We start from the raw sequence: 25,413 nt of genomic DNA, 5'->3' as shown, positions 1-25,413 counted from the left end.
TAGCCAATTCCACTCTCAGCACTGCAGTAGGAGACTTAGGAAAAGAAGATTATATTTCAACTTAGCCTAGCAGGAAGCTTCCAGCACTGTATTTTGGACTTTTTCTGTGGTCTTCCCAACCTCTTGCCACCTGTGAGGGTGACACGACTCTGATGATTACTGGAATCTGTCAGTAGCAGTTATAAGTGTTACCAATTTTGCACCTTAAGACAGAAAACTCTAACAAACATGATTTCCCTTTCCAAGGAATTATGGTTTTGTGGGCATACTGTCTTTTTCAGCCCCTGCTTTTAAAACTACCAGAGTCTGAAGTAGAACTTTCATATATTACACTTTCAAGGTTACCACCAGCAGTGCTCCAGACATCATCTATGTTCATCACTTGGTACTTTGATTTTCTGATTAGGAAAGTATTGACACCGTAATAAGACACCTAAATACCAGGGAAATCATTAATCAGGAATCTCAAGTATTGTCAGATCTGGCTTGTGTCTTAGATCATTATATTCCTGCCCTACTCCTTTGCCAATCTCCTGTCTCTGAATAAAGCATTACCTACCACTGCTGGACTCATACACCCCTGCAGCTGAGGAGGGCTTATCTCTTTCGAGGCAATACATCTGAGCCAAAGTAAATTACACAGTTCATGTAACATTTATTTACTTGTTAAGAGACTCAGTCCAATCCTTTCACATTTTAATTTTTAGCACTGATGTAGTGCATGGCTCTTCTCTATGATGGGAGAGTTTTTCTCCTGAGTCACAGAAGTGAAGGGTGAGCAGTGCTGAGCTCCTAGATCCCGTTTTCCTGGGTGATTCAGCCCCATCCTGACGCCATCTCCATATCTGACTGTCATTGTAAATTAACATTTGCTTACAAAAATGATGTGTTCACTCCCGAGGAAGCAAGCTGGGGAGAAGACTGAAAAAAGCCCCACTTTAAAATGCTCAATCAGAGTATAAACTTATTTCCTGGGTGACTTCAAGTCACCCAATGCACCAGACAAAAACACAGTTTGAGTCAGTTTAAAACATGCTGTGCTTTTACTGACTGAGGGCATCAGTAATTCCTTTTTCAGTTTGCTCAGATTTAAGAACTTAGTTGTTGCATCAAGGCTTTTTTTGTTTATGCTTTATTCTTAGATGCAGAACATTAATAGCTCATTAACAAGCTGTAAACATCCATTGTGACAAAATACAAGCCATTTATATACGGATAGAGCATAGAGTGGGCTGTAACCAGATTTTGGGGAGGTGTGGGAAGGTGGGCGAGAACTTTTCCCAACCTGTAAAGAACAGATGAGTGTGTGCTGTATATGAAGTCAAACTGCAAATCTTAGTGAGGTTTATTATTAGCAAAAGGATTGGATTTATTTTTTGACAAACCACGATGGAGAGAAGAAGCAAGAGAACTAAAGGGATACAGCCTGAGATCCAGACACTGTATTTCATTAAAGAACTGTGTGAATCTGAAAGCCAAACTCAGAGTTCTTCCAGGGCAAGCACTCCAGTACTTCAGAGCCAGAAAGAGACACACATTTTAGAGACTAAAACCAGGATGTCATTTCATGGCTTCTTCAGCCAGATTTTCACCCTGCTGCCTTAAAAATCTCGGCCTGTCTCTGATATACCACAGAAACACACCCAAATTCCCAAAAAGGATTCAGACTTGGATGACACGGAAGAGAATGGAGTAGGAAGCACAGCAGCACTGGCTAGAGACAAAATAGAGCATGCCCTGCAGATAAACCCCATTTGTAAGAGGCTGTTGAGGGAATGACAGACATGAGCAAAGAGGGAAGATTACTCCTATTTCACTGTTGCTTTTGAAAAGGAACTTAAAATTCCTCCCTGCATAGTTTCTTAATTGCGCAGCATCACCCTTTCCCTTTTAAAATAAAAGGCAAAAAGCCTTGGTTGAGGATGTCTCCAGAAGCGAAACAAGACCTAAGGAAATGCAGCAACAACCAAAATTCTGCTATTACACACATCCTTCACCAGTTCCTGGGAGAAAGGGCTGCCTGAACATCTTAAGCTTACAAACTTGATGTACACGGAGAGACTCAAAGGGAACAGTCCCTGCTGACTGGTGTACAAACGCTCAAAAGTTCAGCAGTGCTCAAAGCCAGCTATTCCCTGCCCTGGTGAACTTCTCTGAGCCTCTTTGAACACTCAGAATAAAAAGGACATTGTAAAATGCACAGCTTCAGATTTGGAGAGTACCCTGTTATCTGGCAACATACACACAATGTGCCAGGACTAACGACAGATGAATGAGGTCCAGCTTCACTGAAAACAGCTCATCCTCACAAGAAATACTCCAGTTTCAATGAAATCTTTTTTAAAAAATGGAAACCCTGTCTTGATATGTCCAGGGAGCCCTTTCTCTGGAAAAGGAGACAGTGAAACAAGAGATGGCATCAGAGACCAGACAGTTTGTTGATTTAAGTAACCCTTTGAGATTTGGGAGAGGTATTTCAGCTGCTTCTTTCTCCTGAATCACAACAGGGCATCCTGGCAAGAACCTTAACCACCAGAAGCACACCCTTCTTACTCTCTCTGACTTATTTTCTGAAGAGTGTTGAAAGAAGCTTAAAAATTTATCGTTTCATCACTGCAACGTCTGCCTGCTTTTGCAAACCACTATTGCAATATCTTTCTCTGGAGCTTTATATTTATAAACTCTGCTAATTTTCTTTTTTCTTGAGCAAAATTCCCTTCCCTGCTACAATCCATAGCTCTTGAGAGAAACGAGGGTAGATTTGCGAAAAGACCAATTTTGTTGTCTTTGCCAGCAAACTCTTTCACAACTATTCTAGTTCAACTAAGAACTCTCTGTGGGTTTGGATTTTTTTTACTTTAAAGGATGCTTATTCTTAACTAAAAAATCAATTATTTATGTGTGAACCCTTAGAAGAACAGCACTAAGTCAATTCACATTGCTTAACCCCAACACATGCAATTTGAACACTTCAGTATTCATATTAAGGACTCACAGTATTTCTACCACTTTACAGTGGCACAGCAGTCAAGATGCTTTAATGCACTGTTTTATCTGGTAATCTTGTGGCTTCAGAATTAGACTGAAAATTACATCCCCAGTAAAATGTGTAACAAGACACATTGATGTTTTAGTTTTATTGAGGCATATTTCCCACAGAGCTGAATATTCTATTTTTCCACAGGGATAATGTTTCACAGCTATCAAGAAAAATGTTTGTTGTGAGCACTATGGTGAACGAACTGTCATAATATCCATGGCTGTTCCCCTGTTCACACCTAAGCCTTTTCTTGCACTTCTCAGTCAAAACATGATTTGCAGATTTCAGGATGCTCCTCTTTGCAGCACACACCAGTTTTTACATTTCCAGCTCCTGACTGCTTCCTGATACGACTGTTCCCTCGTGCATTCTCAGGCAAAGGGAGAGAAGTGTCTGTTTTGCAAACAGCACGAGTATGTTCTGATTGCACTACACACACACACACTAAAGTCCTGTTAACCATGAGCAGGGAAACAACAGCACAAACACTAACTGAATTTCAACTACAAACCCTGCATGGATGGTGTTTAGCCCCAAAAGGTTATTTCTCTCTCCTGCAATAGAGCTAACAGGGCTGATGTCTGATTTTTCCTTATTTGCTCCTCAGCAGCTAGGAACCCCTTGGTCTTTCTGCACAACAGTGCAGTGTTCTCACCAGTGCAGGACACCTTCTTATTTTTTGTGTGGTAACTTGTGCTTGTGCATAGTTGGCAGTATTTTCAGCTTTTTCAGGAGGCACAAGAGTTTAGTCCTTTCCTGCCTAACAGCATTTGCCACACTTAAACTACACATAGCAGGAGGTGGAGTGAAAAAAAACCCACCAAAAACTATAGGAGGGAAGCAAAGTTTACAACTGTGAATCAGATTACTCTTCCCTACTGCTCTGCCTAACATAAGCAGCATATTGCTGGCACTGATCTGTGGAGCTGTGCAGGTAAAGCACAGGTGAGGCACAGGTGCTGGGCAAGCTCAGCTGCTGAAGGGCTGAAGGTCAGCTCTGTGCCCAGCTCTGTCCCACAGCGGGATGCCTTCACCTGCTGCCCAGCAGACACTTCCCTGCTTCTCCCTCCTCCAGTTTTCTGCGGGGATCATCTCCTCCTGGTGTAAGGAAGGCACTGTGTGCTCCCTGGCTTTGTGGAGCTTTCAGTATTGCCTTTCATTCTCTTGCTCTCAGCTCCTGGATGACAGCTACAGGGCAGCTATTGAGCTCAGGAAGCAGAAAGGCAGATGGTATTTCAAGTCAGGAGTTATGGCAGGACAACAGCTAAAGCCATTTCCCTAAACAGCCAGCAAAACAGATTTCATCAGAGGTAAAAGATTTCAGAGTTTAAGAGATTTAGCAAAACTCAAAAGCAAGTCCGTAAGACAGATAAGAAAGCTGCTAGGAGACGTGAAATAAATTTAGATAATTCCTTTTCACCTACCAGGAGGAAGAAAACTATAAAAAGAAAATACTGCATAGCTTTAAAAGGCATTGTTAGGTTACATAATAGTTGACCATCGGCCATTTTCACATCTTAGCCTTGACAAAGCACACAATCTTTTTTCACAATTGCTGGCCCTTGATAACCACACACATGTATTTATTCCAGTGTCTGCACCAGGCCCCATCTCCCATTTGCTGAACTCAGAGCTGTTTGCTAACTCAGATTCTCAGAGTCACCCTTATAGTCCATAGAGACACCCTTAACTTTCAGGTGGTCTGTTTGGCATAAATGATTTAAATATGTACTATCTCCAAGCTGTACTATTTAGTTGCTCATTGTCAAAGCAGATGTAAGGCCCCAAACACCAAAGCTGCCCCCCTGCCCTGTCAGCTGCCCTAAGCAAAGATTTTATCTACACCCACACATTTCCCTTTTTATAGGTTCAGAAAACAATGCCTACACCACCACTGTTGTATCACTACAGGTGCTCACAGAAATTCTCCCAGTAACTGTCGTTTCCCCATACTAACTACATATAAAGCATGTTTGCGTATTCAGAATTCTTCTGCCAAAAATGTAATGTTTTCCAGGAGGTTAACTGCATATCCATCTTGCCAGACTTTCCCAATTTGTGGACAGTAACAAATGGGGTTTTTTCCTAATCTTGTTATGAAATGTAGGGTCATAAAGCCTATGATTGTACTGAAAATGCACCATGGGCCTGAGGCACTAATCCACTCTGTGTATTGGATTAAGGTTCCCTTCTGCAATTGCTCATTTATAACTCATTTTTAACACTGCTTGCAGAGCAGGGCCCTGAGATCCATTGTTAATTGCTCATGTTTAGGGTTCCTTTCTTGGTGCCACTTGAATCACTCTTGGCTGTCATAATGGCAGCAGAGAGAAAATGTCCATTACCTTTGTTTATAGGGAAACGTTACTTTTCGGAGACTAGAAACCACTGACGTTTAAGCCCAGTAAACAGGCTTGATTTAGAAAAAAAGAAATAGTAACACAAGTGCTGCATTGTATAGGTGACAGTAGCTGAAGCCTTCTTTGGTAGAAAATTTAGGGAGAAGCAGGCAAGGAAAACAGAAAAGTCCTATTGGATACCTAACAAACAGGACAACAAAATGACTTCTAAATTTTCTTTACTGCTCTAGTTAAAACAATACAGATTAAAGCTCCTCTCCAGAGGAAGGGATTTAAAAATCCTGTGCTAAAAATACAAGCGAATATTCAGAGATAGTCTCGATGTCACTATGAGGGTGATAGAGAATGAGTTACAAAACAAAATTAACATAAATGAGTAACAAACAAAATGTCCCAGTAAAGTCAAAATCCAAAAGGTTTGTTTACAGGGAATAAATACCTCCTTGAAACAGCTCAGGGAAAAGACTCAGTTCTAGAAAGGACAGCTAAGGTACCAAGGCAGCATTAGGCAACCTCCAAGAGCAGTAAGTTATTTTATATAGGAACTATAAAATGGATGTTATAAGCACAGTGATAGCCATCTTACACTAGCTGGAGATAATTTAATTCCAGGAAGAATTAAATTATTGAGAAGCCATTAAATCTGAGAAGCCATACAGTCAAATATTACTGGGGAACCCAACTATGCCTGTGTTTAAAGGGAGATGTTTTAAAACCACTTTGAAGAACCAAAATGAATAGTCAAAATGCTGCATGAGTTTTAAATTTTGAGTATTGTGCTTTGAGACTCAATGTTTCATATCAGAGCCACTGATAGGTAGATTTTCCTCCTACATAGTGTTCCCAACATCACAGTTCTAGAAAGACATCAGCTGGTTTAGAAGTATTCAAACAAGACAAAAATCAAATACCACATTGGGGCTAATGACTTCTACAGAGGATTAATAAAGGCAATAAAGTGTGAGAACAATAATGCTGCTCAGGTGGATTTGAACCATATCAAGAGAAGAACAAGACAAAGTGCCAACGGAAACAAGGGCTGCACACCACAGCCTGGCAGAAGGCTAAAGAAAAATTTAAGTACAATATCAGGAAAAACTGCATAGAAGAGTTTCACAGGGGAAAACGTGACAGTTTTGTCATTTCAATCACTTTAAAACTGTCTGAAGAAAGCACATCCAGCTGGAAGAATGCCAGTGGCACAGATGGACACAGAGCACATGACTTGATGGAGTCCTGTCCATTCAGGGTCCTCAGCCAACACAAAAACCAGCACAGCAGAAAAATGAGAATTGCCCAGCCTAGACTTTCTTTTTTTGGTCAAGTTTGAGATGCTCCTTAGCAGAATAATGGGGGGAGAGAAAAGTAAAGCTCAGCACTGCAATGATAGAGTTCCTGCAGCTTTAGATAAAATTAAACATAAATATAGAAATCGTCCTTATAAACTTTTTAATGAAATGTGAAATTTGGGATTAAGACATACTAAGCTTTTCCCCAATTTTCTGCTAAAGGAGATCTTTTCAAGCTCAGGCATGTCAAAATGGAGCTATCTGCCTCTATCACAAACTAATTTGAGGCAGCATTTTCAGCTCTGTCTGGCACAGAGATTAGATAGCCCAGGCAATTTTTTATAGCAGGTCCCAAGCTGGAGTGGTCCGATTGCTCTTGGGGAGATTTATGGAAAGTCATTACTGATTAGTATTACTGATTGACAACGATTAGTACTCCTGGAAAGATAAGTCTTATTCTACACTGCATGGTTACAGAATATCAATTACAGGCAGGGAATGGGTGGTTTTACACATTTTCTTGCTCGTTTCTAGATGAAGGAGTGAAGCCACATCATTCACCACTAGCATCCCGAAAAGCTGAAAGGAACATTTTGTGAAACTTCATTGCTTCCACCAAATAGCTGCATTTCACTGTTCTTTTTTGTCAGTCTTACACATCTTCACAGGCACGTGAAGTTGTTTGAAAGAGTTAAACGCACCAGGCTGTAACTGATATTTTAATTATAACTATCCCATGAATACCAAAAGGCTGCATATTTGTCAAACAGGAAATTATACATCATAGGGTAGGAAACAATCCTGGTTGTAGACACTGACTGGATAAACTGCTCAGCTCCAACACCTCCTCACTCTGCAATTAATGTCTTTACAACTTTAATGCCATTTCTTCACTGTGTCTTTCCTGCTGGTTCACTTGAGCACAACTTAACATGCTCCATGTGATACCTGTAGGGTTGGGCTGTCCCACAAGAGCAGCTCATGGATCAGCTAAATATGAACCGTGTAGCTTTGGATCTCAGCAAAATTAGCTAAAGAAGCTACTTAAAATCAAAATGGTCCTGAGCATCCCCCAGAGGCATCATTAGCTATCTACAGCCTTAATTAGCAAAAAAACTTACGTGTTTAAGAGCATTAAGCATGTCTGAGATACCATTAAGCATGTCTGAGCAACAAACTTTCTGAAAAGTTCTAAATTTTTAATATGTACATCACCGACATCCTTTTTGGAAAAAAACATGTTCTTTAAAACAAACTGAATGAACATTTGTAAATAAATTATTTACTTTTTGTTTTGGACAGGAAAACAAGCAAACTCAATGTGGCCCAATAACAAATCATTCCCATTCTGCTTCCAAAAGGAAGAGCAGCACCTCTGTATGTAAACAGGTAAGGATGAACTCTGCTTTTCCTTGGAATAGAACAAAAAACTTACTGCCTCATCCATGAACTTTTTAAAATGTGGATCTAAACCTTTCTTCTGGACATTTAACTTGCCAAAATTCTCTTCCAAGCACTAACAAAATAATCTATTTACATGAGGGGTGTTAAAATGTGACTTTGCAAGATAAAATGAATTGCAAATTCTTTGTTTATTCATCCTCTCAGAGCAAAACCATAAGCCTGTAGCTTACACACTGTGCTTCACCTTGCACATCAGTTTGATTTTAGAAAGTGCAATGTTGGCAAAAAAATCCAATCAAGACTTGTTCTGCATTGATTTTCTTTTTTTGTAAGGTCAGATGCCATGTTTTGTGAACACAGTTCTAATCATGTCACGCAGATACATAATTCTCTTGGTCTCCAAAAGAACTTCAGTGCAAGAACACCATGAGGACAGCTGTGACTACTTGCTGTCTTCCACAAAGGAGGTTATTATTCCAAAGAGAAGATTTTTATTCAAACACATCCACATTATCCACATTCACATACTTGAACATTTCTAATAACTTGCTCTGAATCACATGATTTGCTTTTCCAATGAAAGTGCCTTTATGAGCACTTTGCATTTCCTTAAGCAGGACTTGTTTATTCCCTTCTCTTCAGAGCCAGAATCCACCACCACGTCACTGCATCTTACACACAATAGAAACAGACAGATGGTCAGGTTCCAGTGCAAAAAAACCCAGCAGGTAGAAGCCACTAAAAAGAACAAGAACATGTGTTTTTCTGCATATAAAGCCGTGCATGCTGAGATAGGTGCCAGCTTCTAATACACTGATATCAACTTCAGTTCTGAAAAACAAAAGCACTTTCTCCAGTGCCAGACCAGCAATCCACATTCCTGTCCCCGAGCTGAGGAATTCAAGTATTTTGTTGTGTGCTTATCACTTTCTGCCATTAACATTTCATTAGAATCTTTGCATTGTTGGGCATTGAATGTGGTCACTTTTAAAGGGCCAACAGAAACACCCCAGGTTTAGCCTGGGTTCAGTCCATGCTTCACTAAACTGTTTAAGAGACAAAAAATCCTTGACTCCTCAGTCTTGTTTGGTTTGCAAGGTGTTGAAAAACTTTGCTGCTTATCCTTGCAACCTTCAGCATTACGTAGATGCACATTTACTGCAGAGCCTTTGCTGTGATTTAGCTGTTCTCATATATGCCACGTGAAAAATGCTATATTCCCAGCAAAAAACTTCCTCATCCTGACAGCAGAGGAGAAGCAGCCTCTAATGGGCTCCCAGGATGCTCATGTAATTGAATTAATATCTGTCCCTCAGCTGCAGCAAGGTATGAGCTACGGTGAGTGGGAGCCAAAGTCTGCGGTGGTTTCGGGATGGGATTGAGCGCCAGAGCATTCCAGAGCAGCTCCCAGGCACCCCAGTCCCACTGCAGGGGCCAAAGGCTCTCTGCTTGCAGGCAGCACTGCTTCAGCAGCACTCCAAACCCTGCCAGAGTCAGCTCTTGTGCTGGAAAAGGCTCTCTCATCCCCAGCAGCACAGATTAGTGGGAAGGAAGAGAAGTTTTAGGAGCAAGCTCACTTTATAAACGATGGCAGTTTTTAAGCTATATTAAAATTCTCCAGCCTGAGCCAGGAGGATTTCCAAATCCTCTTTTTCATAATAATCTCCTTCATTTGTCACCGTAGTGCATGGTGTGTTCACAGTCACACAGTAAAACCCTACAGATTGCCTGCAGCTGATCTATTAGATCTATTCACCCCCACAAGACAGAGTTTCTGAGAGCATTCCCTTACAAAATTCCACCATAGATCCTGACTCCAATTCCACTGGACTCTCAAGAGATCAAAATAATTTGGTGTGCCTCTGAAAAGACAAGAGCATTTGTGTCGAGGTCTCACCTCTGGACTTCTAAAAGTCCAGTAAATTTATTTTGGTTTTAATTATTTTTTCAGAGTGTAGAAAGAGCTGTTTCCCTCCTTCTCCCACAGTACAGGAGAAAGCTGAGGTTACTATCAAAGGATTCTGGCACTCACTGTTAAAATAAGAACTCATTCCTCCTGCATCCCCCTTCCTAAAGGATGGAAAACACCAATAGATATCCATCGGGGAGGTTCAAAAAACTGAATAATGTCTGCAAAATGCCTTTCAACATGCAAACAATGTCTGCATCTGCTTAACACTCTTCCCAACAAACATCACCATTTCTGAAGTAAAATCGGACAGATAATTAATTTTGTGACTTGCCTGACTGTGACACCCAGGTACTCAGCATACCTGCTTCCTCGTCTGCTAGAAAAATGATACTTTGATCTGATGCAATTCAGTCCACAGAAATAAAAACCTAACCTGTAATAAATTTAGATCACTTGGTTATTATTATTCCCAGCTGATTACATAGTTGGGATGAGTCAGTAAAGCTCTTTGCAAACAACTTCCAGACTGCAAGCATATGGGATGTCTTGGAGGAAATGGTGCCAGGTACAGCCATATGTTGTGTTGCAATAGCAAATACATCCCACACTCAAAGAATCCGTCTTGGGATGATGGGGGTTTTAATTCCTGAGATTTCCATTCCATTCCAGCAGACCTGGAAGCAGTTCTGGCTTTTACTTTGTGAGTGGTTGTTCAAAAAACCTAGAACAGTGTAATCCCTTAGGCACTGACTCTGCAGGGCATTCATGCACCACATGCCCTCTGTACTTTTAAGGAGTTATCTCCCTTAAGACTAATGATGCTTTAGAATACAAAATAGCTCATTTCCTCATATGCATTCGCTCGCTGTTTCATCTTCAAATAGCCTGCAGATGCCTGCATGCCACAACCATCACATGAAACCACTGATGAATCTCCTCTGGTTCTAATATTTTGGATTCAGCAGAGCTGGAATCTCACTCCACACGTCTTTATCTTCAGAATTTATGTCACCCTTGTCACCACACCATCCCTGACTGATCAGATGGTTCCATCTTCATAATGCTCTGTGAAGTGGGGAAGTGAGACATCTGTTTCCTGGCTGGATCAGTACATCATCAATTCCATTAAGTGGTTTACCCAGGGCTATGGGAGACACGCAACTGAGAAGGAAATAGATCTCCTGTCTCCCATTGCGGCATGAGCTTCTATTAGAATCATATTTTGCCTTCCCAGCCAGGCTCAGTTCTATTTTCCTATCCATGAATAGGTCATCTGTTTGAAGGATAACCCACATGCTCAGGCTCTCATCACTTCCACAGAGTACATCCACAGACAAAGGCACTGGCTCCTGAAATTCCTAAGTCCTGCCTAGTCACCTATATCCTAATTTCCACCAGGTCTTGGATGCATTTTTATCATCATCATCTGGGTGGCCCTTTGCTCCCTCCTGTCTGTTGGCACTGCCATGTTTCGAACTAGGCATGTTCCTTTCCAGCTCCTTTCCATGGTGAGAGTTACAAAAGGCCTTTCAAGTCTGTATACAAACATTTCAGAGGCCAGAAATTACATTTTTGGAGCCCCCATGAACAACAGAGAACCAGATGTGAGCTTCTACTTATACTTACTTCTGGATGACTTTTCCTTTAAAACCTGAGTGATGCCTCTATGTAACAGTGAAGTAATTGTTTTCTCCTGACATGCATAGCCATTCAAAATAAAAACTGAACTGTAAATCCCTTCCTAGCAGGGACATTTGGCATGAAATAATAATCCCTTTCGATCATTCATTCAATTTGCAGGCTAGGAACCTGTGTCTCAAAGCTAAGTTATACCTAGTTCTCAAAAACCCACGGATCTTAGACAACTGCCTTCTAGACACTGCAAGCAATCCTTCATTTCATTGATGTTTCAGTTTTACTGCCACAGGCAAACAAAATTTGGAAGCATCCTAAGGAAAATACATTACACTATCTGTAAATAAACCATTCCAGTCCACAGACTGCTATTCACAGGGTTCTCTGTGAGCAGCACTAATTGGTATCAGATAATTAAATAATTTATTATTCCTTCAGCAACTGTACTGAAATGGACCTGAAGACTGAGTGCACACATAAGCAGGAAGATATATTCTATGCTGGCTTGCTGCCCTGAGATATTTTAGGAAGGATAAAAGTCATGAGTCCTTGCCTTCCAAAGCAATAGAGCAAAAAAGAAAAGGCACACAGTGGAAATTAAAGAGAACGCCTCTAAAACAGTCAGTTCTTTATCTAAATTGGGCTATATTTCTTCTTTATTTTTCACTATCCATTGGTGAAAGGCTCCCTTAAGAGTTGATCAGACAAACCCTGTTCACCCAAAACGGATTCATGAAATCATTTGGGGGTGTTTGGGAAGGTGGAACTGCTTGTACAAATACCATCTTTCCGATTACGCTCACTGAAGTATTCAAACAAATTTTTAGCTGCTGTCCTTCTTCCAAACACATTAATGCATCCCCCTGGCAAGGCCTTCATTTGTTTGTATTTACTCACAACCCTTTATACACTTACAGAACTTGGAGCTGCTCTAAGTAAAGCAGATGCTGCTTTTCCCAATTGTTTTCATTAACAGAAACGCTAATGAAAAGAGTGTAACCGTTTCTCTTTAAAAATACAAAACCAATTATGGGGGGGCAAAGCCACTCATTATTTTTGATCTTAAAGAAGGACAAAAATCAGGCCTAGACACATGAATTCATGAATTGTTCCTGTGGGGTGTACAGATCTATGACACAGCTCTGTTTACACTCATACATTCACATACTAAATACTAAAATATTAAAATCCACACAGTTTAAATGTATTCCTACTGCATTTTTCAATGTGATAGTTAAGATGAGTCTTTACTTTCTAAAATTACCTTAAGCTTTTCTACAAACCGGAAATTTTATAAGCTAATACCATTATCTCCACCATTACAAAATTGTTTAAATCTCAGAGTATGAAATGCTACCAATTGTAACAAATTGCATATTTCTTTTAATGAACAATTTTCATTTAGTGAGCAGAATATTTTCAGTAGAGTATCCCTACTTGGTTCAAATAAGCCATTAAGTTCAACTACATGGAATTTCCTGCCCGAAGTGCTTCATAATTAGCAGTGATAATAAGATGGAGATAAAGCGAATCAAGGGAATTTACTTCTCTGCTATGGTTTTGTTTGTATTTGCTTGCATCACATAATAAGATTTTAAGGTGTATTCAAAGGAATGACTGAATTTTAGGAAAGAAAGCCCAGTATTCACTACCACAGCAAAACCCTGGGTGTGAGCTGCTTGGTTTCTCCCAGTCTCAGAGGATGTTTCCTGAGCAGCTGCACACACAGGGATGGAGCACTCAGGTGTCCAATGATCCCAATAATTAACAGGAGTTAATAAAGCGTAACAAACCCCGTTTTGTGACATCGATTATGTCTTTGGACACAACAATGAGTAGGTTAAAATAACAGACAGACACATATGGTCAGGTATTAGTTGCAGCTACTACCAGTGACCTCATATACAGCATAATTCAATTTGGAAGATATTAATGGTTAAACTAATTCACTATAATTGCAGTCTGGAAATCATTTGCGCTTCTAACATTAAGTCACATCTGTTTTTTTCAACAACAACCATTAATCATTGAGATAATGCAAGAAGAGATCCTGTTTCATTAAGAGTCATATAAACACAGTTGAAATATAAAGATTAATTCAGGAATCATGATGTAGAAACAAGATAAATCTTATTTTTCCTATTTGTCACATAATGGGTGACAAAAGGACAAAGAAAAACGGAGACATGACATCAGAACGTTTACTTCTTCAGTCAGACAAGGTCACTCCCAAGAAATCCAAACCACACTGCAAATGCTCCACAAGACAAAAGCACACAGAGAACTGGTGTGGGGAAACCATGCTCCTCTGCAAAGCATCAGAAGCGCAATTTTGGGAAGCAGAAGCCAAAGAAATTTGGAATTACCCCTAACTGTCCTTGTTATTGAGAGGTCCTGAGGAAGAGCAGAGAAACCATTTGCTTCCATGCCACACTATGCCTTTGCATACTGCTTCAATACATTAATCCACCCTGTCCTTCTCACAGAGGATTCTAAAACCAAAGTGCAGCATCTCCATCTCTTCACAATCTGCCCCTCACCCATCTAAGGGGCTGAGATATAAGGAACAGATGCTACTAACTCATTTCAAATACCCTGTAAGACTAATCTTTGACACAGCACTGGATGTTTCCATCACAATAATATTGGAACATTTGATTTCCACTTCCAATGAAAAACTCAGAATCAATTACTGAACTACCTGCCCACCAAAACATCCATTAATGCTTCTAAGCTTGAGCCAAGCACTGATAAATTAGCAAATCATAGGCTATAAAGGACTACTGTAGGATGAAAGATACACACCTGAAATTTACACTCCATTTCTTTTTTTCCCAAAAAGCTTGCTGCACAGATATTGGCTGAAGTTCATATTTTAAGTCCCACTGGTAAGAACTGATGCCCTCAGAGATCTCTCCACCCTGATCCTCTGGCTTGACACAAGTGAGAATTATGAAAACTTTAATCCCATTTCTTGTCCCTGAAAAGGGTTGCCGGTGCAGGGAATCAAATCCTAACTCAAAGTCTTGCCCAATACTAGGTGATATTTTCTGTGGTATAAAGTAATGCAGGTTTCAGCAACAGTTTCTCATGTTACATCAGCCTCTGATCCCTCCTGCTGTCTCCCCTACCTCAAAACGTGTGTTGTACCTTTGGAGGGAGTTCAAGATTCCCTGTGCAACTAAAGCAGGTCCAGAAACTGCAACCTGGTGATTCAGAAAATGATGGAGAAGGTAAACAAGGCAAGGTGATGGCCCATCTGTTCTCTGGGAAGGAGCTGGGGCTGCTGCTCAGTGCCGTGCCTGCTTTTTCCCAGCAGAGAGCTTGGAGCGCCTGCAGCCCAGCCTGAGACAGCCAAGCCTTCCATCAGCACTCAGTACCAAGGGCATGGATCATCTGCCAGGATATCTGCTGCCCATGAACTTCCCATGGCATTGTTTCATCACCAAATGAGCACAAGATCATTTCTGCTGATGCAAGAGCTGCAGGCAAAGCAACAAACATCACCCTATACTGGAGCCAACGGCAAATTCCCGATAACTTCAGAGGGATGCAGATTTCATTTCATCTTAGAACACTTGTTTTGTGTTTGGAAAAATTAAAAAAAACAACCAAACAACAACCAAAAACCCATATAAACCTACAAAAAATACCCCCTCAAACCTACTGAGGAACAAACTGACTATTTGAATGGGTAGGATTGTTATATTGGAGGTTATATATTTTCAACAGACAAACTGCTGAAATAAAAAAGGGGTTTTCGCATTATATACTTCCTTGCAAGATACAGGAAAGCTAGAAAAAGGCATTGGGAAATCCCAATCAATAATAATATCTTGTATAATTTTATTACATGTCCATTTGGTTTTGGCTGCAGCTCAAAGAGGACCCGTTCATCTCTATGAAGTAAGAAAGGCAGTTGGGTTAATATCATTTTAGCAATCCTTTACTGGGAGTCACGACCTTATCTCCCCCTTCCCCTCGGACCTGCTGACACCTGGGAACCCAGGAGACTCATCAGCTCCCCATCCTTCGGGATGTCCCTTCCCTCCAGCCTGTGCCGAGCCAGGAACGAACGCCAGAAGGTGGCAGCAAGGACTCGGCTGAAAGCGCGCAGCGATGCCGAGACCAGCGAGGATCCTCACCTCACACACGTTTTTACCTGGCATTTCAGTAAATAAAAACGAACTGCGACCCCTACTTTTCCATTTCTGAGGTACTCCCTAAAGGCCTGTGTGGCTCTGACTACAGAAATCGAAATCTGGGCATCTAAAATTGTATTTATGGTTACACTAAAACTGTCTCATGAATAATGGTTTAAGTAAGTTTAAGAAGGCAGATGAAAATTAAAGCATTTAAAGTTAACAAAGTAATTAATTCACATCACTGAAAATCAGGAGGTTTTGCTCAAAAAGATTATATAAGATTCGTGGAACTATTCTATATGGCAGATTTCTGTGCAATAATTTCTAAGTATTAAAGGAAAGAATTGAGGTTGCTAAGGAATGGGAGCCCAGTCCTGAAACATGTTAACCATCCACAATTCAAATAATCTAGTTCAGCAAATAAAGTTTAATAATTTCAGTTTTAGAGCGTGGTTTAGCATCTAGAAGGAAGACATTTCCATTTTCCCCTCCAAAACCCTGTAAAAATGAAGTCTGGCTAGATTACATTATTTACATATTATTTAGATAACCACTGAACCTTATTACTTAGGGTATAAACCTAAAACATGACAGCTCTATTAAAGTCTCTGAGAAATTAATCCAATTTATGAAGTTTTCTGAAGAAGTGGCAAATGGGCAGTGGCTTACAGAAAAGCAGATGACATTCTTTTGTACTGCAGAAGCACTAATGCCATTTCAGGCACCAGAGAATTCCCACAATATTTATCACTACCAGGACATGCAGTAACACATGAATACACTGCTATTAGTTACAAACAGCTATGGGAATAATGTTACTAAAGATCCAACACACCCTGATTTCACTTGGAATTTTCCTCGATTTTATTCTTGTTTGTGCTGCAGTAAATCTTAACTAAATGGAATTTGTTGCTTTCATTGTTTCTGAACACCAGCTTTAGCAAATTTGGCATTCACCCACGTGGGTGGCAATTCTGTTTCCAGCCATCATCTACACCAAACCTTTATCCCAACTGTCCACAACTATCATGAAAAAGACTAATAAGATTCATGGACTATTTTTCTTCCTTTCTATAATGAAAAATAATGCTTTTTGTAGGCATTCAAATATTTTAGCAAATTATTTTTGTGTTACAATAGCAGAAAAAAGGATATTGCCATCAAAAGCTAGTTCAGAAAGCCATTAAAAACTTATCAAACCCAGGAAGAAAGTACAAATCTTAGTTCAAAGATGCTTCTGGTTTTCCAGATAATTATAGCTGCCAATTTTAATTTCTGCTAGCTCAAAAGCATTCAGAGCAAAAGAATTCAAAATTCCCAAAACAACTCTGAAAAAAGTATGCTTTGCTAGAATTTGCATATTTTGGTTCAATTAAAAATTAATTCAGTTTTAAATTGGCATTTCATATCACCTTTTCTTTGTGCATTTCTTTGTAGAAATTTGTTCTCTCTTGCAAGAAAAGAGAATTCCAAATGAACAGACTGATTGACTTATGCTGCAAAATCCATCAATCAAGATGCCCTCTCCTGTCAGGGAACCAAGTTAAGTCTTTTATCACTGTAATATAAATAACTGTCATGCTGAGGAAGAAATAACAAAAACAGCATTCACAAAGGTACTCAGATACTCTCACGACAAGATTCTCCACAACATGATGTGAAATTTTGTAGAAAATTGGAGAGGTCACAAGTGAAAACAGATTTTCAGTGTCTCAGCCATGCCAAAGCAGTGACTACAAAGAGGACATAACCCAAATTTGGATGGGAACCACGCTGAAATGAAAGGCTGTTGAAAGCTGGAACTGTTCAACTGTGGGTGCTGCAGAGCATGCTCTCCAGCTTCACCACATCCCCCCAAAATTCCAGCAGCGGCAGAACAACTACGCTCCAAACATAATATAAAATTTTATCAACAGTGCTATCAGATGGATGATGATAAATTTATGAATTGTGAAAGGGTTTGTCTATTTTGACTAACTGTAATTAACAAGGCACAAAATTGAACTGGAGAGTAGCGTAAAAATGCTTCCCAAGGGCTTTTTCATACTGAAATATTATATAATACAAAACAAATTGACTCATTGTGCACTATCCATCATTATCCTTTTTTTTTTTCATTTTCTCTGCCTACTTGCACTGACAACAAAAAGTTGGCCCTTTGATGTCCTCAGCAGCAGAATCCCTTACGCCACTGCAATGTGTTGTCACTTCCAGCAGCAGCTTTTCCTGCATGCTTTCTGCTGGAGTTAGGAATTACAGCCCTGTTTACTCGGTGCAAGAAATGTCTGTGAAGGCTGACAGAGCAAAACTGAGCCATCAGTCAAATGCAGTTGTCCAAACCATTCACTGTCCCCTCGCTTGTGCCCATTTTGGCAACCTTGGAAGGCAGCAGGGTCCAGCAATGAGGGGCTCTGCCTCGAGATCTGAAAGAACTGGGTCACAAACCCTGGCTGTCACTGGTGTGCTCCTGTTCTGTGTACATCACTTCATCATCCTCCTCTTCAACCACTGTCCTTTCCGATTCAAAGGGCTTTGCATCACTGTCTCTCAGTATTGATACAGTCTAAACTCCATTGAATTACATGGAAAATATCCTACCCGGACTGCAGCAGAGTCACAGCTTTCATACTGTGCTGATGCACTGCTTAGCACCAAAAAAGTCCTTACCTCACCTGGGTTAACAGCAAATACAGCTGCTGCAGTAAAAATCTACTCTATTTAAGAAGAAAATGTCTTACAGAGAGTCTGGAAATAATAACTAAGAATAGTCAAGCTTTTAATTGCAGCTGAAGCACCACGCTCTCAGTAAAGTTTGGTGACTGCAACAAGGAAATAAAGCTCCCAAGATTTTGTCAGCTTTAGAAAGATTCTAAGTTAGGAGTTAAACATGGTGCTGTGGCCAAAACTGCTTTTCTGTCCGTGAAAGTGCCTATCCACAGTTTTAGCAAAATAGAGCTTTTCTTTGAGGGGGGATATCAAGGAGCTGCATGGTCAGAATGATGGCAAACTACACCCAATAGCCAAAAGCTCAATCATGTAATTTCTGACTTGGGACATTTGCAAGATCAGCATCCTTAAATCAACCTCCATCCTTGGTTCTGACAGTGGAGCTCATAGTTAAGGTCAGTCCCCTTCAATATATTAAGACTTGAATCAATCAGGACAATTTTATCATATGTCCACTGTCCCTGATTCTAGAATAAATCCCAAATTTACTATAAAACCGACACTCAATAAATGGTATGCATGGACAGAAAAGGCTCATTTGAGCCCTGTGAATTGTTACTCTCATTTCAAGAGATGTTGAAAAAACTTGACTCTGAAGTTATTCCTAACCAAAAAATTTTATCAGTCCTCTGAATTCCTGAACTAAACCAGCTTCAATAGAATTAATGTACTTATACGTATTTCTTTTCATTCTGAAGTGGATATTTCCAAGAGAAAATCTCTTCCTTAAATGTTCCAGTTTTGACAACATTTGCATTTCCCAAAAGAAAATGCCTGTCAACATTTTCCAATCCCCTCCACTTTGTAGTTTTTAGAAAATTCTATGTATAGATCAGCAGGTTTTCTCACTGAAAACCTCCTTCCTTGATTAGAGAGGCAGAATGAAAATACAATAACATTGTTAGAAATTAGTATAATGCAATCAGCTGAAAACCAATCTAATCTCTGCGACATGTGCTGTGCAGTGAGATGTCTATGCAGAGAGACACGGGGCAGTGCAGAGAGAATGAGGAGGCTCTGTCAAACTCAGGTTACATTTGTAAATCTAGAAAAGGAGGGCTTGGATGCTGGTCTGTGTGAGGGTCAGACCTTAAAGTGACACCCAAAGGAGCAAACAATGAAAAGAAAACAACCACAACAGAAATAAGGCTTCTCAGAGGTACCTGTTTCCAATGTGGGGAATTTGCCTCCTTTTTATGGTCCTTTGAAAAATTACTTGTTGAAGACCCAGACCAGACAGACAAATAGATAAAAAAATACACAAAGAAACGGATGCATTTTAAAATCAGGAGGAAAAAAGAAGCCTTGGTTCTGTCCACATTCCACTCCAGTTTAAAATTACCATTTTGTTCTATGAAACACATGAAACAAAAATTTCATGCCCGACTTTCAGAAAGGGGGGAAAGAAGAGACAGACAAGTTGATTTGCTATATGAAACTACTTAAATGCATTTTTATCCCTGTTTTCTAACATCCTCTGCCAATGATACCAAACAACTCGTAAGAGAAGTAGCACTTAAAGCACGCTGACTTTGAATTTATCTTTTCCCTGAAGTCAGAACCATGTCACATAAAAAAATGAAACATGTCTGCTGTATGATTCCTCCATTTCATCTGTTTCCTTACATTTTCACTGCTCCTTGACAACCTCTGCTCACTCATTTTCTCAGGTAATCCTGAACTGAGCCCTTGATCCACTCTCCTGGGTGGATGTTCAGCTGCCCTTTTACCTGCGCTGTCTCTACTCCGCAGTAGCACAACCAATACAAAAGGCCCAGCAGGGACAGGAAAAGATCTCTGAACCTGACTGCAGAAATGAGGAATATCTGTTCCTTCTTAAAACTATCTCAGCTCTCCTTTGTCTTTCAGGGTGAAGCTCGAGGGGAAGAATCAAAGCTTTTCAATAGAAAGATTATTAAACATATGGTGGGAAGAATTTATTTACGAAGGAAAAATGTTTCCAGATTAATTAAATACTGGAAAAACTTATGCAAATACTCACAAAATTTATGAAAAGAAAAAATCTTTAAATATTTTCAGAATGCAGATTCTGCACTGAAATGGCACTTTGTTATCTGAAATACTACCTAAAAAAAACTATTCAGCATCACATAATTTATTATGACCAAAAGCAGGAAGATTAAAATGTATGGTTCCCTTCTGCTAGTTATTTCAGAAAGAAACTTAAATTTGTATTTTCAAATTATAATGGAAGAAGCTTTTTAAAATGGTAAAATCCCTGTTTTCAAATTTCAAATTTTGCTTGTTTAAAAAAATGTTCTTCTATACATGGTTCTCACGAATTTAGTTGGTTTTTTTTCCTATCCTTGGAAAACTTCACTAGTCAAGGATCCATACTGGGGGGAGGTTTGTTTGATTTTTTTTTTTCTCTAAGGACTACAGAGAGCACTTTAAGGCAGTAATACAGTCTAATAACCAGAATAGTTTAATCCCACTTGATCTATAGTTTCTATGTTGGACAAATTATTTCTGCTCTTGCACTTGACTCTGCTTCAATTTGCAGCAAATGAAAACTGTATTCTTATGTTCAGTGCAAAACAAATTAGAAAGGAGAAGAAGGTCAGAACAAGCAGAGTTTACTTGGAAAGGCTGGCAGAGACATTTGCAGCATTGGGTTCAAAATCTGAGCTTGGATTCACATCCAATTTAATATGACTCTGGAGGGGTGAAATTGCTGTCTGATCATTCCCACAAGAGGGGAAGGAAAGATCAAAATATATTCCCAGACTTGGTAATTTTCCAAGCAGAAGTAAACCTGGCACACACTCACTTCCTGCAGAATGAGACATTCTCACTGTGTCAGACAATGAGGAAAAGCCTGTGCTGAGAATTTCTAACTTCCTTATCAGTGGCCATTTGTAAAAAGGTGTGTGCAATATTTATTGAGATTGATGTTTCTCTGCTTGAGGAAGAGAGTTAGATGCATTTAATAAATTTACACAACACCTTGAGCCCATTTGGCACTAATTTAAAGCACAGGCATCACATATGAGTTTAATTAAAGCCTCTTCTGCCCCATTTGCCAATCAATGATCTACAGCAGATGGGGAAAATGAGCAAGGATTCTAGGGCTTCTGCAATGCTCATAGGAGTGGGATTTATGGTTAATATGTGAAGTCAGAAATCCTTTCTCAGTGCACTGGCCAAACTAACACCTGGTAGCACTTTCCTTCCCTTTGCCTCTGGTCCTTGCCTCCTAAAGAAAAAGAGGATCAGAAGTGGCAGAGGTGACTGCCTACAGTCCATTTCAATACTTGTTCTGTGCAGGAAAAATGCAATAGAAGTGGCTCCATGTGAAAATGAGATTAACAGTACTGAGAAAAATTAAAGATGGACATGGCTTAGCTCAGTGTTAAGCACTTGGCTTTGATGCCATATATCAGAGAAGACCAAGAGGTACAGCATGGCACTAGATAAGCTGTTGATACTTTGAGCCCATTCCCACCTCATGAAACACACAGAGGTTCTGCCACAGACTCGGTAGGAGCAGGACTACAAACTGCACATATGGTGGCTGAGGAGCTTTAAATGTTTACAGTGTCCTGGCTGCAGATGGCATTAAAATCTTAAGCTGATGTTTTTGTGTATCTCTTCATTACTAAAGTATGAACACCCTGCTCTCGTTACAATAAATTTCAACTTCATTTGATTTTTCTCAGTTTGCTCTGAATAATGTGCTGGCATAGAAAAAGTTTTTTAAAAATCCATCCATTTGATATTAGAGTATTAAAACATCACTGGGTCATAATTTTATGGTTATGTTATATGCACAGTTTCAGGCTTGTCACTAAAAGCTCAGAATTGCAAACCATTATAATTGCAAAGCAAGCACAGAATTGCAAATGAGCAAAGAGTTTCAAAATAGAATGGTTGAAATTATAATGATGTTGATCTACTCAGTGTCATTCAAATAAATTCTTTAGAAAATTCTGTTCTATTTCCAAAAGTAAAACTTTTTCCTTCCACATGCATTATTTGTCTTCTCATTAAGCTGAACAATCAGGATTTTTTTTTAGAAAGTCAAGGCATTTCCAAGTTTGTATGATATTTGTGTTACAACAAAAATTGGAATTTGTACCTGCTGAAGATACTGCCACTATTTTCTCACTTTTTCCAATAGATCACAGCATCTCAAATATCACGAGAAATTTTAATCCAATCAAATACCTTCTATTAAAATAATTAATGCCTTAGAAAGGAACCCAAAACTTGTCAAGACAGCAAAGGCAGAACACTGCTGCTTTATCAAGCAGTTTTTTTTCCCCCTCCCAATTTTAGGTGTTAACCACCAGTCTTAACAAGCTGCGTTTCTCCATCTGGAACAGGTGTGCTCTAACTCCTAAATATTGATTCTTAAGTAATATCAACTAAAGAGTTTTTTACTGCCTGCCATTATTTCTCTTTTACACTGCAAGGCAGCCAACTCTCATTTACTAATTTTGCAGTTAAAGAGATTAGGCTGCCTAGTCTGAGGCCTTTCTTTTTGCACTGTCTCCAGGTTTTTATGAGTCATTTTCAAAAGTGGTCCCCTGAAAGGCGGGAATACAGCACTGCCACATGAATACCAGTGGAGTCACACTCAGAGGCAGTGATGAAAGGATTCCCCTTCTCCAGCTGCTCCCTAGGTTTGACCTGGGGGTGCCCAATCCCAGTTGGTGTTTCAGATCTCTTCCAGAGCGAGTCTGCTTTCCCAGACACTTCCTTTTGCTCTGCAGGTCTGCCCTTCACCCCTTTTATGTTATCAGAGATGATACAATGGACTTTGAGATGGATGATGGGAATGTTGAGCAGCACCAAGCATAATTTCTCTCCCTTTGGAACTCAGTCATGTTTTGCCATTGACCTGGGCTTCATGAAGTCACAAACAACTAATTTGTAATTTATTTAACGTAAGCTTATAATTATATTGTTTTGTACTTTTTTATTAGCGAAATGCCATCTGATACTGACAATACCTTTATGAAGTCTAATTCTATTATTTCATGCAGGTAACTTTATTAAGCAAGTACAGAATCATTTCAGAGATTCCTGTTATTGATCACACTGCTATCCTTAGGGCTTTTTATACTCAGCTCCTCATGAGGCTTTTCACACTTCTGTTAAGAATAAATGCAACATAACCAATCTATAAGCAGCTTTTTCGTTCTACTTACTCTCTTATTTCTGGAGTTCCTAAAGCTTTTACTTTGTTACAACTCACATGAAAATTTAATGTCAGCTGATGGAGATTTCCCTCAGCTTCTTAGAAATCCGAGATGAATTCTATTAAATTTAAAAACGTGAAACATAGCTCCTTTGGGGTGGAAAGTTTAGCAGCACCTTGATGAAATGCAAGCACATGGTGCTGTTTTTGAATGCATTTGCATACAACCCTTTGAATGCCTCTATCTTCCTTTTTTTATCAACCTTTTTTCTCTCCCTACAGCAGGCCTGGGCAGGTAAGGACAGACAGCCCTTTCTGAAACCACTGTGCTGGCAGCCATTGAAAAATACTGAGTGCACTGGTGTCACATCAGAATTTTCCATCTGTCTCCCAAAGTCCTTTTCCTGGCACTCTCACTGTCAAACACAGCGTGGGTGGGGTGCTGCTGGATTGCTCTGGACAGGTGTGACTTTCTCAGACTAAGTAAATTTTAGGAAGATATAAGTTGGTGGATGAGATTATTCTGATAATAACTTTTATTATACTCTTAGTTTCACTAGGTCAAAACATTTCAGAGTTAAGGACTTGAATTAAAAACAGAAAATTTACTATGTGCCTATCCTTAGAATCATTTTCCTTTGTTAACATTCTAAAAAGAAAAAGCTGACAACATTCAACACACTGAGGAACAGGAGCTATGCACTGCAACCATATTTACAGCATTTTTAATAGCTAACCGTGGATTGAGCACCCCTAAAATATTACCATTCTGGAGCAGAGCAATGTGATGCCATTAAAATTCTTTATTCATTTATCTGAAGTTGTTTCACTGACTTATTCCATTGCCATCTAAGCCATTACAATATCAATTGCAGTGTCTCCCTGTTATGATGTTACAGTAATTGCAGCCTCATATGTTTCAATTTTTTAATGCTAATTTTGGTTGCTTCACACAGCCCCTCTCCTGATGTTAACTGCACTGTCTCAGACAGTTTGACTCACATTAACCATTCCATGGATACATAACTGCGGTTTATTGGCAGTACCTGGACTTAGGCCTGCCATTTACATCAAAATTAATTCAAGATCATGTTAGTTGTATGAAGAAAAAATTCATTATATTGACAGTAATTCCACTCTAAAGCCTTTTAATTACAAGTCTATTGTAAAGGAGGAGGGGAAATCACATTCTAGATCTTCAGCTACAGCACATTAAAAAAAAAAGAGTATTTTTCAGACTTTTCTAAGTTTTGGAAAACACTTCATTAGAAAGGATTGCAAGTACATAGATGAAAATAATTTTATCACATTTCCTGGCTTTTTACTGTATGAAAGACCTGAATGTTTTTCTGCTTTTCAAAATGTTTAAAATAACGTTTAGCCACAAGTAACCCAGAAGACCTTCAGAGACTATGGAATGTGTTAGGCTCTGCTTACCTGCAGCAAGGAGCAGGTGGAATGCCAGGTGTTGTGTCCTCAGGAGAGAAATGGAACAGGAAGGTCTGGTGTTTGAGGGATCCCCACATGGTGTGCCCCTCCTTTTACAGGGAACATACCTTGCCCTGGAATCTCCCCTCATTCTTCTCCTCCTGCATCCCAGACACCTCAGGGAGGGAAGCAGCCATTTGGGCACTACGAGAGAGAGAAAAAAAGCTGCTTTTATTCCCCAAAGCTATAACCTTTACACAGAAAAAACTAAATCCCACTTTCAGAATCACACACAAAAGCATCCATTTA

The 25,413-nt window shown here is 39.6% G+C and overlaps 1 protein-coding gene across 10 annotated transcripts in view; it reads right to left on the bottom strand.

Annotated features, from left to right (window-relative positions):
* LOC146437682 (uncharacterized) overlaps positions 1-25,413 on the bottom strand; it is a 135,457-nt gene that overhangs the window by 63,179 nt on the left and 46,865 nt on the right. For all 10 annotated transcript variants that reach the window (XR_014851474.1, XM_085057620.1, XM_085057613.1 and 7 more), the window contains one exon: positions 25,114-25,308. The gene's annotated coding sequence lies outside the window, so the exon portion shown is untranslated. The remainder of the gene's footprint in view (positions 1-25,113; positions 25,309-25,413) is intronic.

This window comes from Lichenostomus cassidix, chromosome 4 (assembly GCF_008360975.1).
Source record: "Lichenostomus cassidix isolate B80296 chromosome 4, HeHo_3.0, whole genome shotgun sequence".
In the NCBI taxonomy this organism is placed as follows: Eukaryota; Metazoa; Chordata; class Aves; order Passeriformes; family Meliphagidae; genus Lichenostomus; species Lichenostomus cassidix.
The sequence above is the reverse complement of the archived record's forward strand: the minus strand, read 5'-3'. Positions and strand labels throughout refer to the sequence as shown.